Consider the following 17441-nt stretch of genomic DNA (forward strand, 5'->3'; position numbering starts at 1 on the left):
TGCTGAAAACACCCTTCCCTCCTACAAATTAATGATGATTAATTAATGATGATGCAGTTTACCAAGGCTCTGCACTCTTAACCTGTAGACACAATGAAGAAGGAAAACAGTGAAGGGAGCGGAAACACGAAGAATTTTGCTCTCAGCTAGCTGCATGTTGCTAGGGGAAAAAAAAAAAATTTTTGTGGTCATGACTAACACGGATAAATGTTCAAGTGGCAGTCTTTATTTTTTTCTCTCCTCTCTCCCTCCCTCTCCTTCGGCTGGACCCTTCTGTTTCCAAGATACCTTCCAGTCTGAGTCTCTGCTGCTCAATTGGGTGTCTCTGATACTGACTGAGGTTGCCTGGCAACATGACCAACAGAACACTCACCAGCCTGGGTGGCACCTCTTATTTTTTGGTTCGCAGGTGGGAGATTCGGACAGAATTGCGCGAGGTTTCCACCTTGCAATCCTATTTCATTTCAGTGGTCATATAATGAAGTTTATTACCCACATTATTATGCTTTATTGCATTACTCAGCATTGTACAGAGGTTTTTTTTGTCATAATTATTAATATTTCCAAGAAATTTTAAAAAATCACAAGTGCCCTTCAAAATACTCCCCTCCTGAGAAAAAATAAATAAATAAATAAATTTTAAAAAAATATTTCATTCCTTTTTAGAAGCTTCTACCATAAAGGCAAAATTTTTTAACTATTAAAAATCATAAGATTATTGCCAGGGAAGAGATATAAAGGGGAACGTCTTGGGGATTGCAAGTGCTCTATATCTTGGTTTGCATAGTAATGACACAAGTATATAACTATGTAAAAATCCATTATCTGTAGACATAATACTAGTGCACTTTACACCCTTTAATACATATATAGCATGGTTCGAGAGTTTTAGGAAGTAGTGACAAGATGAATAAATATACACACACATATAGAAACAGAGACTATATAAGCTTGATTCATGTTAGGGAACAACATGAATGTTCTGCTTGTATCGCAGAACACAGTATCTTCTTAAAGACTGGACATTGCTATTGTATTTAATCAGTTTAGCAAAGAGACCATTTTGCCATATGGCAACCATGCTTTAACTAATAACTTGCTATTTATAGAGAAGGAGCTTTAACTGTCAATTCAGATGGGCAAATTGAAGAGAGCAGACAGCACTAATAGCCACACACCGCAAAAGATTCACTCTTTGTTTCAGCCTCACTGGATCTCCAGCAGAATGCCTCAGATACAAAGATCATATCTAGAAATATCTCAAGGAGACACTTCATGCACAAAATCACAGACATGCCTTGCTCGCCTAGCTTCTGAAGGGCCTGAGACCCACAGCTTCCTAAAACATAACGTGGATGGAAAAACAGGTGGGCAAAATCTAACATGAACTTTAAAACAGAGATCCTTGGTGGCTTTACTTTATTGTATTTTATTTATACCACTTTATTATATAATCTTCACACCACAGCGTAAAGGCATTTTCCATTTTTTTTTTTTTAACCCACTGGACTTTCTAAAGAACTCAGCACTGAAAAATTGTGCTGTTTTTTAAAACTACTTTTACATTGTCGTTTCACTTGGTTCTCATCGTGGCCTTAATATATATTGCCTATTTTATAAATGAGTAATCTAAGGTGCAGAGAATTTAAATGACTTGCCCAAAGAGACACACTTTGTCTAGCCTAGCAATCTCTGCAAGCAGAATCTAAAGCCAATTTTTAAATACAGCACTGTGTTTTTCAATTAACATCTATTGCTTCACTTCAGAACTGGCAAAACCTCACAATAAAACCAGTTCCTGTAAAAATTCAACTTTGGTTTGAGAAATTAAGTCTTTATCACTTTATTTGCTGGTTTTAGGATGTTTCTTTTGACAAGAGTGTACGTCTGGGGCAAGTGAAACTACACGGAATCATGGAGCTTCAAAGCTGTCAAACAGTGGTAGAGGTCAGCTCGTCTACCTAATTGATTTGTCAGATGACAAAACTGAAGTCCGGAGGGTCAGAATGACTTTCACAAGTTTCAGAACTTCTAATGGTAGAATTCAAACTGGAACTCATCTTATCTGTTTCTTGGTTCGACAATACATAAAGTGCTGCTATCATAAACCTGAATTTTGAGCAATAATTCACTATCGTCCGAAGTACAAAATGATATATTTAAAGGGTAGAAATTGAGACTCTCAATCCCATCTAAAAGATAAAGTTTTACCCATGAGGAACAAAGTAAATGGCCTTTCTACCTTATCAATCAGTATCAGGCTTGAATAAACTCTGTCCTCCCTTAAGTAACTGACTCTAGTGTAAGTTAATATATGGTGGGTGCATAAAACATACAATTTACTGATCCATTCCTATGTGACAGACCTTTTGCATATTATTATCATATTCAATCCCTACCAAAACGTTTCCAAATAGTAATTATCATACCCCTTTTACAGCTAAAAAAATAAGACAAGTTAGGGTAAGAACCTTGGCTCAAGGTCATATAACTACCAATTTGCAGAGCTGATATCAGAATCCAGCCAGCTCTGTTTTAAGCTCTGTTTAACACACACCATTCTAGGTCAGAAATCACATTACCAAAATATATTCCCCATCCTCTAACTGTAACTGAGACTTCTAAGAGCCCACGCAATATTTATCTTCCCTTCTCCTACTAGGGACATGTTCAGAGCCATTATGTGTACAACAAAAATACTATTAACAGCTTCTTTTGCAACAAAGAGTAATGATGGTTAGGTAGAAAATACTGGGTAGTTTCCAGGGAATCTCTTCAAAGAAGGCTAAATCAGCTGGTAGTATGCCCTTTTGCCACTGCATTTCTTTTTTTCCATTCTTGCTGCATATAACACAAAGAGCTGTCCAGTAGTCACCTTAAACTACGGGAAAACCCTTAAGGATGAAGTCAAATGGCCAAGATGTAGAACAGAACTGTCAAAGGAGACTAGATTCTAATGAGCAAGGTACCACAATTCTGGCCCCACAGTGCCAATGGCCAGACTTCCTTTTATAGAAGAAAATTTGAATTCTACCTTGTTTGAAACAATGGAATCCTGCTACACATAATCCAATGAGCTTCAGTTGCACACAAAACTGTGACAGCAACAACTCACTTTTGTGTAGAAAGGCTATAAAGATAGCATTAATTTAGGACTCTGGCTCTGGTAAATGCAGACTAGGCACTGTGAAGGAAAAAATTAATTTTTCTTGGAAAACTTGAAAGGCTGAGTTAAAATACATGTGAAAAAATCTGCAGTTTTCCTTCTACTTAGAAAGTGAAAGCCACCAGAAAATATTGCTCTTATCCTAATATTAATAAAAGTCCCGATAATCTACAAAATAATAATTTTTTCTGAGCCCACCAGAGACCTGGAGTTGCAAGACAAAGAGATTAACTAAATTTTAAAGAGTAACAGCCACCGAGGACAGACAGGACATAAGAACCTTCTTACCTTTGACAGTACATGAGAGGAATAGTTGTTCATTATGAAAGTAGGTAAGAAGAAAACAGCTAAAACTTGTAACAAATACTTGAAGGGCAGAACGGGTCACCAGAACAATACAGGCACCCTGGGATCACCCAGACACAAAGGAATATGCACTCATTCATACGCTTTTTTTTTTTTTCAGACATCTACCAGTTGCTTAACAGAAAGACTGAGGTCAGGGCAAGAGACCAGAAAGAGCACTTTGGTGTCACAAAAACATAAAATCTTTTCTGATTCCCCAGACCATTCTCTAATGCAAAGCAAAATTTAACCTGTTAGGACCAAAAACTCTCATAGCTCCAGTGCCCTGGAAAAGATCCACAGTTTCTGGGAAAGAGGTAGAAGAAAAATTCATCTGGCTCTCTTAGAGGAACAGGTAATTCTTGTGTCCAGACTCTCAAACTGACAGTGTGGAGGCCGAGAAAAATTAAGGCCATCCCACCTCAGGTTCAGCTTTAGCGTAAGTACAGCCATCTTAGCTCTGGCAGCCATCTCAGACCCCTGTGCCCAAGGGCTGAACTTTCCCCTACTTTGCTTTGGTTCCAGAGACCCCCACCCTGCTTTAGTAACAGGAAGCCCCATCCTGCTTTGGTTCCAGAAACCCCCACCCTGGTTTAGTAACAGGAGCCCATAAATACCCCGGCCTTAACTAAGCTGGGGGTCCAAGTCCCTGCTCCACTCTGTCGGGTAAACTTGGGTCCAAGCTTAAGCTTGTCGAATAAACCCTCATGTGATTACATCAGTGTTGGCTCCTTGGTGGTCTCTCAGACGCAAAAACTCAGGCATAACAACACAAAGCAGAGATCTGCTACTACTTTGTGTAAGAACAGGATCATCTTCCACAAAGAACCCCACAAAGTCAAGGAAGAGTTTGGGTACCATGAGAAGAATGGGCAGGAATTACTGAGGGCCACTGTCTGGAGGTCCAGATGCCCAGAATAGGTCTAAGGTTGAGACTAGAGCAACGGAACACAGGATCCTCCTGTTCCTACCAGAAGCACTGCACCAAGTAACAAGTAATAGCACTCTGCCATCTAGGAAGGTACAAGGGTGCAACAAGAAACTTACTCTGTTATGCAAATGGTGGATGTCTCAAAAGGAGAGGGAAGAGAATGAAAAAAAAAAAAAAATTCTCTGGTACTCTAAGTCCCACAGTAAGCCCAAGAAAGCAGCAGCTCTGCTGCTGAATGTGAAGTTTGTTGGGGGGAAAAAAATCAATCAATATAAATCATCAGATTAAAAAAAATTTTTAAAAATCATTTGATAATCTCAATAGATACAAAGGAAGTATTTGATAAAATTCAAAACCCAATTATAATGAAAAATTCCAGTAAAACCAGAAAAATACAAACTTTTCAATCTAATATATGATTTTTGTCAAAACAGTATAATAAACAGCATGCTCAATAGTAACATGGTGACAGTGTTCCCTTTGACCTGGGAATAAAGCAGAATTTTAATTCTTCCCACTTTCATTCAGCATTGCTCTGGACATTCTAGTGAATTCAGTAAGATATGAAAAAGAAATAAAATTGTAAAGCTTGGAAGGTATGAAATAATATTATCTTTAATCCCAGAAAACGTAACTGTTTATGTAGAAAATTTAAAAGAATCTATTAAAAATATTGGAATTAATCAGTGAGTTTACAATCTGCTATATGCAAGGACAGTATAAAAAAACTGTATTTACTCAAGGAACAAATAGAAAAAAGTTTTTAAAAATTAATAATATATAATATTATTTAACTGTATAGAACATCTAGAACAAATTAACCACAATATATAAGATATCTGTGCAGAAAACCACAAAATATGATTAGGAGAAATAAAAAAGACCTAGGTATATGAAGTATGTATACCATGCTCATTTAAAAAGTCAATATTGTAAGTATGTCAATTCTTTAAAAACATACTTAACAATAGACTGAATATAATCCCAACTAAAATCCCAACAATTATTCTTTTGTCAAACTCGACAGATTAATTATAAAATTTGTTTGAAATAAGGCGAAATCAAGATTCCTGGAATAAAAACATAGTGGGAGAACCCATTTTAATAGATACCATAAATAATTAAAGAGTGACCATAGTTAAAATAGTGTTATAATTACTAAGAAGAAATTAACAAACCAGTTAAAATCAATAGTTGGGGGGCTCCTGGGGGACTCAGTCAGTTAAGCATCTGACTCTGGATTTCCACTCAGGTCATGATCTCAGGGTGGTAGGATCGAGTTCGGCTTCAGGCTCCATACAGGACACAGAGCTTGCTTAAGATTCTCACTCTGCCAGACCTGCCCTAAAAGAAGGAGGAGTTGGCCCCCAAAATGCAGATATAGATGGAAATTAAATTTATGATAAAGATGGCATTGAAGAGCAGTGGGCAGAGGTGATGATTTTCAGTGATGATTTTCAGTATGATTCTGTAACAACTGGACATCCAGTTAGAAGGAAAACAGGACTTGACTTCTACTTCAAACCAGCCACAAAAATAAATTTAAAAGGAATGATCTAAATATAAAGAGGTAAAAATATGATTATAATTAAAACTGGAAACTTTTCCTCATCAAAAACTCCATTAAGAAACTGAAAAAGCAAGTCACAGAGAGAATAAAAAGATTTGCAACATGTAATTGAAAGGAGGCTCTTCATTCAAATACAATTAACTTCTGCAGATTAACAATAAAAAAATCAACACAATAGAAAAATAGGCAAGACACTTGAACAGGCAATTTACAGACAATAATATCCATATGGCAATTAAACCACATAACAGAACCACATTATTCAATGGGAAATGTAAACATTATTCTCATCAGAATGGCTAAATTTAAAGGACTGATTCCACCAAGCACTGATACAGATAAAACAATGGGAACTCTCATACACTACTGACTGGAGTATAATTAGTATAACTACTTTGGAAAATGTTTAGCACTATCCACTAAAATTGAAAATTTGTATATAATTTAACTGAGCAATTTCATGACTAACAAAAACCCATGTATATGTACAACAAGAAACATCTAAAAGAATGTTCACAGCAGCACTATTCAAAATTGCCCAAACCCAGAAACAGTCCAAATGTCCATCAACAACCACAGATAAAAACTTTGTAGCATCTTTCTGCAATGGAATACTACATAGAATGAAAATTAATGAACCAGAGAAAAACATTAACAAAACTTAGAAATGTAAGTTAGGAAAGGAAACCAAGCACAAAGGCATGCATGACTATTATAAAAAATCAAGTTAAGCTAGCATTTTGTATTTAAGGACTCATGATTAAATGTTAAAGCTATAATGAAAAGCAAGGAAGTGATTACAAAAGTCATGAAAAATTTATCCATATGGAACTAGTAGAGAGAGTAATGTTTGGGTGATAACAAAAAACAAACAAACAAACAAAACCAGGGTTTCCAAGATGCAGAAAATGTTCCACTTCTTGATCTGTGAAGTTACATGTGTTTTTGCTTATAAAATTCATTGTTTTGTGCACATAACACATAAAAAATCACAATAACTTGTTTAAAAATTATGATAGATCATATCAAGTTCAATGAACATAACAAACATCACTGAGGATTTACTGTGTTTTAGGGACCACTATAAGTGCTTTATCACCTTTAACCTTCACAATATTCAGAAAACACACTACATTCCATCACATTTCAAAGGTGAAGAGACTGAGGCCAGAGAGCTTATATAATTGACACACAAAAAAATCACTCAGCTAAAATCACACCTTACAAAATCACACAGCTAAAGAGGACTCATTGTGGAATGTGGACCCCATGCAACAGCATGGTTCCAGAGCCCAAGCTCCTAAGTAGTACTTACGCTACTTCTCCAGTATAGAAAAAGAGAGATACTCTCCATATTAGGAATTGGATTTTTTTCCCCTGTCAAGATTATTGTTTAGTATGATGGTAAACTAACTCTAAAATATTGGTCTTTCATGCACCCAAGATATTTAATCTTTAATTTAGCACTCTATCCTTGTTTCACTTTAAGCTGTTCTAAGGAAGGAAGACAAATCATATTAAGATGACATATTTACTATTCTAATTTATAATCGAGCAATATCATAAATTACACTGTTCCTGTTGCCCAGCATAGAAATGAATGTATTCAAGAGATTCCTCCTGAACCATAAGGAGTATTTCTCCCTAAAAGTCCAAAGATTTTCCTCCCCACCCAAAGACTTAACCGAAGAAGTGGTAAACTCTGGGGGGGGTAAAAAAAATGTTTCTCGGACTATTGGTAATGTCTTTTCCCAGTTCAGTCAACCTAGAAATCTCAGTTATTTTTTACAGAGATGACGTACTGTGGTTATACAGAGACTCTGAAGATTGAAGGAATGGGCTCAAGCCTCACCTTTGTTATTTTCTAGCTATCTGACCTGGGACAATTTACTTGGCTAAAGTCTCCCTTTGTTTTCTCTTGTGCAAAATGAGGATGGTATTAGTATCTACCTCTCAGAGTTGTCTGATGTGGAATTAAATAATATAAATCACTCAGAGTCTGGGGCCAAGTAAATGCCACACAAATGATGATGATTATTACTCCCTGACCCCATTTCTTTCAAAGTCTTACCTGCATCTATTCCTTTTCTCCATTCCCATTGCTATGGCCTCAAGTCTTACCCTCATGCCTTATTCTTTTACTTCTATATTTTCCTAAAAACTATCCTCTTGTCCACATGTCTTCCAACTGGAATCCATTGTGAAGACACCACCAGACTAATATCAAAGAGGAACTTTTTATTCACAGGATTGGCCCTCCCAAAATATTCTTTTCTTTTTTCCCAATTGCCTACCAATTAAATTCAAAGTCCTTACTGTGATTATCAGTATTTCCTACAACCTAGCTCCAGCCTTAATTTTCCAGTGCTACCTGGTTTTAGTCCAACACAAGAAACTTATTCTTTTGTCAAACTAATGAATTCACCACTCATTTAATGTGAAGTATGTCTCTTTGACTCTAAGCTCAAGCATGCCATTTCCTTGACTTCTCTATTAACATTTTCCACCTGCACCAAGATCTAGTGCAAATGCAATCATCATGATGAAATCTTAAGCCAATGCAATCCAGAATTGTATCTTTCTTAAATCTCTTCTAATCCTTTATTTTTTTTAATTTTTTAATTTTTTATAAACATATATTTTTATCCCCAGGGGTACAGGTCTGTGAATCACCAGGTTTACACACTTCACAGTACTCACCAAAGCACACACCCTCCCCAATGTCCATAATCCCACCCCCTTCTCCCAACCCCTGTCCCCCCAGCAACCCTCAGTTTGTTTTGTGAGATTAAGAGTCACTTATGGTTTGTCTCCCTCCCAATCCCATTCTTCTAATCCTTTATTTTTTCACATATATGTAATTGCTTCATTATTTCTCATATTATTTAAAACAGCTTTACTGATCTGATTACCTTAGGCTATTCTCGTGATACCATATCCTAATACCCTATTCTTTATTTATGCCTGTGCCTGTCTTATTTCCTTAAATTGAACATGGAATTTTCTTGAGAGCCATTTTTGTCTTTCCCTCCTACTTGCTCTAGTACTAAACCAGCATGGTGCTCCTCATATGGGAGCATGCAATAAATATTTATTGAATTAAGTGAAGAATCACTACATGCAATCACCTGCTTTGTATTTCAGAGACTAGATTTGCAAACTAAAAAGAGAAGCATTCTGTAAGTCCTTCCCTCTCAAAACCAACAGTAGTGTGAGAACACGGTGAGACCCATTCCCTTTAAAGGCAATAATATTTTAAATACTAGTAAGTTTGAAAATATCCCTCAGGTAAAATGTGTCTGACTGTTTCAAGAAGTTATGTGTAAAAGGACTGAGACCAGTGGATGACTAAAATGGAAAAAAGATGAAGATCACACAAGAGACAAAAAGGGAAAGTATCAGTGTGGCCACTGTGGTATTATAAAGGATGTCCCTCAATGAGGACACACCAGAAGATGACAAAGAGGAGAATAATTAACTAAGTCAAGCTAAACTCCTCATTCCAAACTTCTCTGCACTGCATGAAACGGCAGGACTGAAAGAAAAGACCACAGTCACCTCAACTTCAGAGAAGTGTAAGATACATACAGTCTCTGCCCTTGGAGAAGCAGCTTTTTTATTTTTTAAGTCTTCTTGACATAAACAACACTTTTTTAAAGATTTTATTTATTTATTTGAGAGAAGGGCAGAGGAGAAGCAGACTCCCCACCAAGCAAGGAACCCAATGAGGAACTCGATCTCAGAACCCTGGGATCATGGCCTGAGCCCAAGGCAGATGCTTAACCAACTGAGCCACCCAGGCGCCCACCAAACAACATTTTCTAAAGCCAATTTGTTTCAGGTTGCTGAATGCCCCTATTATAACTTAATATCTAACAGGGAGAAAATGAGCCTGACTTCATATTGCTTCTCTTTTCCTTGCTGCTACTACCTATAGCTTAGAAACTTCTGCTTAGTCCTACCACATAGACATACTACAGCTATGATTTACAAAAATCACTCTTTACCCAAAACCTACTTCACCCAGGAGATAAGGAAATACAGAAATGATTATGTTATGATTAAGATTTACAAGAATGGCAGGGAGCCTGGAAGGCCCAGTCACTTAAGTGTCCAACTCTTGATTATGGCTTAGGTCGTGATCTCAGGGTCATGGGATCAAGTCCTTTGAAGGGCTCCACATTCTGCAAGCAGTCTACTTGAAATTCTCTCCCTCTCCTTCTCCTTCTGCCTGCCTCCCAGCCCCACTCACATTCTCTCTCTAAAATAAAGTATCTTTAAAAAAAAAAAAAAAAACTTACAGGAATGACATGACCAGATGCCTATACACAAAGATGAACTGACCAAGGACAAAGAAGTTACATGACCTTCCTTGGATTTCTATAAACATTAGTCACCTTCTGACAACAATCGCATCCCACTTCCCTCTTTTGCTAATATAAAAGCAGCTCGAATTCCAGGTTGAGGGAACATGGTTTTCTGGGACAACAGTATGCCATCTCTTCAGTTTGCTGGCTTTCTGAATAAAGCCACTTTCTGGGCCTCAACACCTTCCCTTTAGACTTACTGGCCTGTTGTGCAGGAACAGAATCAGCTTGGGCTGGATTACAAATGTTAAGACAATTGTCATTAATTTAGTTAAAATTTAATCATCAATTACTTATTTACTAAATAATTCATATGTATGATCTGAGGTTTGACAGCAGTGTTTTCATGCAAATGAAAGAGAGATCAACCACAGAATTTCAGTCCTTAACACTCATGTTAAGAGTATAAAGAAAAAAAAAGGCTTTAGAATTACATCAGTCTCAAGCTTTGGTCCCACAAATGACACATTTGAACATCCTCTGGTATATTTTCCTCATACAAAAAAAAATAGTAACACACCTACCTCATCATCTTATTGCTTAGATTACCTGAAATATTCAATGTAAAGTGCACACGGTAGAGTAAATACTTAATACTGTTTTCTCATCCACATCGCTTCAATCTCCATGAATGGGTTCATAAAGCACTGGATGAGATGATTCCCTCAAGTGAATTGACCATCATGTCAGTTATTTATTTTATATCCATAAGTTTGTCCTCTTTCAAAATAAGCATTTCAGACTCTGAAAGCACTTCACAACTGCCCCCTTCTTTTCTCCACAAACCACACAAACACACTTTTAGCCTAGATATACAGTCAACACACAAAAGGACATATAATGTGTGCTGATTTTATAAACTGTATATATACATGCTGATTACCTAAATGGTTTGTCTTTTCACTAGAAGTTCCAATTAGTAAAGATCTCTACATTCATAAAGAAGGCTGAACTTTAGTTTCTTTTGGACCAGGTCAATCAACATTATCCACTGAGTACTTTCGTTGCATACTTGACGTGACATGACTATGAAGTTATGATACTTACTAACAAACATACTTGAAATACTTACTAACAAACATACAAAAAAAACTTATGATACTTACTAACAAACATACTTATGTGCCTGGAATTGTGCTATGCTTCGCATGTTTTAACTCACTACAAATGAAGTAGTTCCCAATCTTACATCCATTTTAAAGAGACATTCAGTAATTTGTTCAGTCACAAAGCTATTAAGTGATAAATCAGTATTCAAATAGAGGTGGCCTGAATCCAGAGTCTGAATTCCTAAACATGTACTAGGCCACCTTTTTTAAGTCATATTGGGAGACAACATAAAAATATCAATGCTGCCATTATTGCTTCCATATTTTTTATAAATTCTACATTAGAACTGTCCTCCTGATTATCTCATTTCATCAAACAAAGAATCTGAGCATTCTGTCGTCCCCTCCAAACTCTTAAAATAATAACATAGTTTAATTTTTTTAATGAATGAAAGAAAACTCTTGGAGAACTTCAGAACTCTAATTCTAAACACTTTAAAAAATATATAAACTTGGTGAGAGCTGTGAAGTATGTAAACCTGGCAATTCACAGACCTGTACCCCTGGGGATAAAAATATATGTTTATAAAAAATAAAAAATTAAAAAAAAAGAAAGAATAATAAATATATATATATACACATATATGTATATATATATATGTGTATATATATATATTTATTTATTTATTTATTTAGGTGATTTAGAAACTTTCTTTTTTCCAGAATCTACATTTTCACTTCTTCCATCCTAGTTCAAAGCAGTCTAAGTAAGGAATTAGAAAACACCATTTGAAATGAAAGAAATCACATGGCAGACAATCCAGCACAAAATACAGTATTTTAGGATAATGCTTAAGCAAAACAGAAATACAAAGAAAGCATCAGAACATGTTTAAACTCTTTAAATATTCATCCTCTTAGAGAAGTTATTTAACTTTGTCTATGTTAATAGATAGAGGCAGTATTATCTGAAAAGTCTTGTGTTCAAAGACCAGATTTCTTACTTTGAATAGATATTGAGCAAGGTGTTAAAACTTCCTCTCAGTTTCTTTGATATATAAAATGTGGATAAAAATAATGATCTTAAAATACCTTGGGGAGAATTACAGGCAACATATATAAATTGCCTGATTCACAGTAAGTCTTAATACTTGGCGAATCTTAATTCTTAATTCAATACTCCTTTTTAAATCCCCATATCAGCACTGGATAATAACACTAATGTTTCCCGTACTCTTCTTATTTTATGATTCAGAGAAAAAAATCTCACTCAAATATAAGTGAGAAGTACTATGTGCAAGTTATAGAAGCAGAACAATAGTAAAATCTGTCCTTAGAAATTTTGAATTTCTACAACTTAATTCAGACTAGGAAATAGCTCATCAAATTTTTACCTTTTATATACATTTTGCCTCAATATTCACAAATATCAAGAACCATAAATAGAAATGTGTTCTTTTATGACTGCCAAATTCATTCAGCATGACTGCAATTGAGTGGAAAAATAAAAATACATATTACTTACTGTATGTGGCATTTGGCAATTTCAAAATGATTTGCAAACATTCATCCTCGAAATACTCCTACAAAATGCATCTGTGAAAGGAAAAAAAAAAATCCAAAAGAGTAAAGCAATTTGCCAAGGTCACAGAAAAACTATTCCAGGCCAACACACACTTAGACAACATATACGTTAACATACTGAAATAAGGTTTTGCAAAATATAGATGACACATCTAGCAAAATATAATGGGCTGGTGAACAGAAATATTTCCAACTATATGCAAATATTCTACACATCAATCAAGGAGGACACTCTTATGCGGGAAGAAGTCTACACACTGGCTTCAGAAATATATGCAAGAGAAAGTTTACCCAGAACATGGCAGAACAAAATAAAAGCAATTCAAAAATATGAGATATTTATAAGTAAATTTAGGCTGGAGATTTGAGCTGTTTATTAAAATATTTCAAGCTTTAAAATGTACTTTTGTCTGATATATGAAGATCACTGAGTTAGAAGAGAATTTTGCTTGATTTATCCAGAGAATTGCACCAATTCACTTTGTAATTGCATTTCAATTCTAATTGAAAACCATGCACTGAGAAAAATGCAGGCATGCCACTTGCACACCTTATAAAAATACACAAACTTCCATTTCTTTTTTGTCAGAAAGTCACTTACAAGGAGAAAGTTAATCAGATTTTATTAATTAATTTGTTTTAGAGGACAGGTGTTGGGAAAAGCACATTAATTTCAAAGCTCAAAATATTTCAACTTAAATGGATTTTGTTCTATTGGGTATAGGGTGCCATAAAAGAGCTGCTCAAAACAAAATAAAACACACCTAATGAGAACCCAAATAACTTTTTACAGTACAATGTGTTATTTCAGATAGACTGAACACACTATGGACAGTACGAATAAAAATCCTCTTAAGTAGCCAGTATCTTTAGTGGAACATGCATTCTCAGGGAGAAGCAGAATCTCTGCCCAGAAAGATTGTGTTTCAAGTGCTAAATAGAAATATCACCTTACTGATGCAGGAGGCATACTTTTGTGTTCACCAAAACAAATGTAATCAAATCAGAAGTTCAACAAGCAGAACAGGTCTTCTGAGTTGAAAGTCTCATTTATCTTCCTCTAGCGTATGAGAGACAACAAGATGACACCAGTCCCTACCTCGCACAAGAATGAGTGACTTTACTAATCCCCAACACAGAGACTCTCACAGAAGAAGAAAACAGACAGGGTTAGCAATTTATAATCACACGTCGAAAGTGAATTAAGAAATTTTTAAGGAACTGCGTATTTTTATAAATTTCTTTGTTCTAAGTTTAATACCTAGAGCTTAAAAAAGGATGCCAACTCATGTCTACTTAGAACTTCAGAAGAACTGTAAAGTTATAACAATTAGTGAACCTATATTTTCTTCAGATCTTAGCATAGTCACCCTCATAGGCAAGAGAACTTAATACTAATCACATGATTGGCCCAATTTGACACAGCTAGTAAGAGGTGACCCCAGGCTTCGTATGAGCTTTTCCTGACACAGATTCTTTTCATGACAGCACCTGCTAATCCCTATAATGCATCCCCAGTAAAGGGTACAAACTGGGATATAATAACCAAATCTGGTTTACTGACATATTTTTGTTTATCCCACACCATGGTTTTAAAACCATTTAAGAAATTTTTTAAAGCAGGAGATTTCCCATAAGAATTCTCATTTCTACCTTTTTTTGTTGTTATTTTTTTAAAGATTTTATTTTTATTTATTTGAGAGAGAGACAGTGAGAGAGAGCATGAGTGAGGAGAAGGTCAGAGGGAGAAGCAGACTCCCCATGGAGCTGGGAGCCTGATGTGGAACTCGATCCCAGGACTCCGGGATCATGACCTGAGTCGAAGGCTGTCGTCCAACCAACTGAGCCACCCAGGCAACACTCATTTATACCTTCTTTGAAAGAGCAAAGATTTTGTAAGGCTGGGCTCACAGCCTCCAGAGAACAGAGAAACACTTGCCCTTCCTGGATGTGGCACACTTTGGACACTTAACCTATTGCCTACTTTTGCAAGCTGTCTTCTACTCCAACATTTGCAAGCCCCGAGTGTTCTGTTCCTGATCCGCACGTGCTAACTGCAATCAGATCTCTTTGCTGTGAAACTAGAGAGGAGGAACTTTCCTTAGTTATGGGGAAAAAGCTTACTTCATTTGATAAAGCCATTGTTTATGACCACATTTCACTGGATTCTTATAATCAGATATTATTATCTTGTTTTAATATATATATGTTTTAAAATTCCATAAGTCTGAATTTCTATTTTTTAAATAAATATCTGAATTTTTTTATTTTTTTAAAGGTTTTGTTTACCTGAAAGAGAGAGAGAGCAAGAGAGAGCATGACCCAGGAGAGGGGCAGACGGAAAGGGAGAAGCAGACTCAAACCCAATGCGGGGCTTGATTCCAGGACCCTAGGATCATGATCTGAGCTGAAGACAGACAATTAACTGAGCCACCCAACTGCCCCCATATTTGATAATTTTTAAAGCTAAAAGAGAAATTTATAAACCCAACTGATTAGTACAAATCAAGTTACTTAATGATCTAGAATAATGATTTTACATTTACCATGAACACATCTTCCAAAGACATACTTTCTAGAATGACAGGTATACTACTTGATAAGATAATTGTAAAAATAAAGAAACTTTCCATTTTACTAAATTAAACCAGATTAAGAGAACACAGACCACTGAAGGTAAAAATCAGCATTCCATAAATTCTGGTTGCATCATGGCATATTGCAAATAACTTGAAATGTTGAAATGTTCTGTATAATGCTTAAAATACATAGGCCTGGAGGTGCCTGGGTGGTTCAGTCGTCAAGCATCTGCCTTCAGCTCAGGTCATGATGCCAGGGTCCTGGGATCCAGCCCCTCATTGAATTCCCTGCTCAGCAGAGAGCCTGCTGCTCCCTCTCCCCCTCCCCTTGTTTGTGTTCCCTCTCTCACAGTCTGTCAAATAAATAAAGAAAATCTTTAAAAAAAAAAAAATACATAGACCTGGAATTCTGGGTAGTTGTAAAACCAGCCGCCCTAAACTGAAATTCTTCCCACATGCTGCAAAAAATATACAGCCAACAAAAACATAAACAAACATACAAATCCTAGGTCTTCAGTATAACTGGAGTTGGAGGATAATAAAAATGTCAAATTATCTGTGAACAGAAAATTAAACACTGACTTCTAACAGAGCTACCTTACATGCTTCCACCATATGTATTACAGAGATCTAAGGAGTACAGAAAAACCGTGAGGAAAAGAAGAAAGCAAAGGTCTAAATGTTAAGACAATACTTTCAAAAAGTTACTAAACAATGAAAATGTGAAAAAACTACCCGGGCATTTTTACAAGGTTACTGAAACAACGAAAATGTGAAAAAACTATCCAGGCATTTTAAAACATGCACACATGGAATCCACCAGAGTACATAAAATTCAAGGTGATGATATTTTGGGTTGGGGGCAAGTAAGGCATTTAAAAATGATGGGATATGTCAAAAGGACACAGGCCTCAGCTTCAAGAAGTTCTTACCAGTCCTACCTAGGACAACTGGAAAATCAAAATAAATAATTATCATAAAGAATTAAGATTCAGGGGCGCCTGGGTGGCTCAGTGGGTTAAGCCGCTGCCTTCAGCTCAGGTCATGATCTCAGGGTCCTGGGATCGAGCCCCGCGTCGGGCTCTCTGCTCAGCAGGGAGCCTGTTTCCCTTCCTTTCTCTCTCTGCCTGCCTCTCCGCCTACTTGTGATCTCTGTCAAATAAATAAATAAAATCTTTAAAAAAAAAAAAAAGAATGAAGATTCATTACAGTAAATATAAATAAAGAAATGAATGAAGTATATAAGAAAGAAGGACGATCTCTTCTCTGCTTGGAATGCCACCAAAAAATGTAGGCGTGTTGAGGAAGTTAGGAAATCACCATTAAGCAAACATTATAGTTAACCAATTCACTCAACAAAACACTGTCGATCCACACTTACTCATGGGTGGGAGTGGGATGAAGAGCAAGATATTTCCATAGTCTTAAGGCATCCTCTCTCATATCACTTAGTAATTACAGTGGGGGAAATACAAACTTTCAAGGGCGACACTTGGCGGAGACCACCTGACCTAAACGATCAAAGACAACGTCATCAATAACAGAGCTAATACACAACACCTGCCTCAACTCCATGAAGGGCCTCATGTGCACTTGAGAAGGACTCATCATTCCCGAGGTACACACATCTGCCCAAAGGCATAACCTGAATCAATCATTTGGAAATATCAGACAAACCCAAACTGAGGCAAGTCTAAAAATATCTTCAAATTCAGTCTTGAAGGACTGAGAAAATGTTCCAGATTAAAGGAAGTTTAAAGGGCATGACAACCAAAGGCACATATGATCCTAGATGCACTGTCACATAACAGTATTTTGCTGATAATAACTTCTCAATTTTTATAATTATG

General features: G+C 36.2%; 1 protein-coding gene across 1 annotated transcript in view; it reads right to left on the reverse strand.

Annotated features, from left to right (window-relative positions):
• Positions 1-17441, reverse strand: part of GALNT13 (polypeptide N-acetylgalactosaminyltransferase 13) — a 538752-nt gene that overhangs the window by 479814 nt on the left and 41497 nt on the right. Inside the window, exon 2 of the mRNA XM_004743877.3 lies at positions 12954-13024. The gene's annotated coding sequence lies outside the window, so the exon portion shown is untranslated. The remainder of the gene's footprint in view (positions 1-12953; positions 13025-17441) is intronic.

The sequence above is a fragment of the Mustela putorius genome, unplaced genomic scaffold (genome assembly GCF_011764305.1).
Source record: "Mustela putorius furo isolate JIRA1106 unplaced genomic scaffold, ASM1176430v1.1 tig00003869_pilon_pilon_pilon, whole genome shotgun sequence".
Taxonomy (NCBI): Eukaryota; Metazoa; Chordata; class Mammalia; order Carnivora; family Mustelidae; genus Mustela; species Mustela putorius.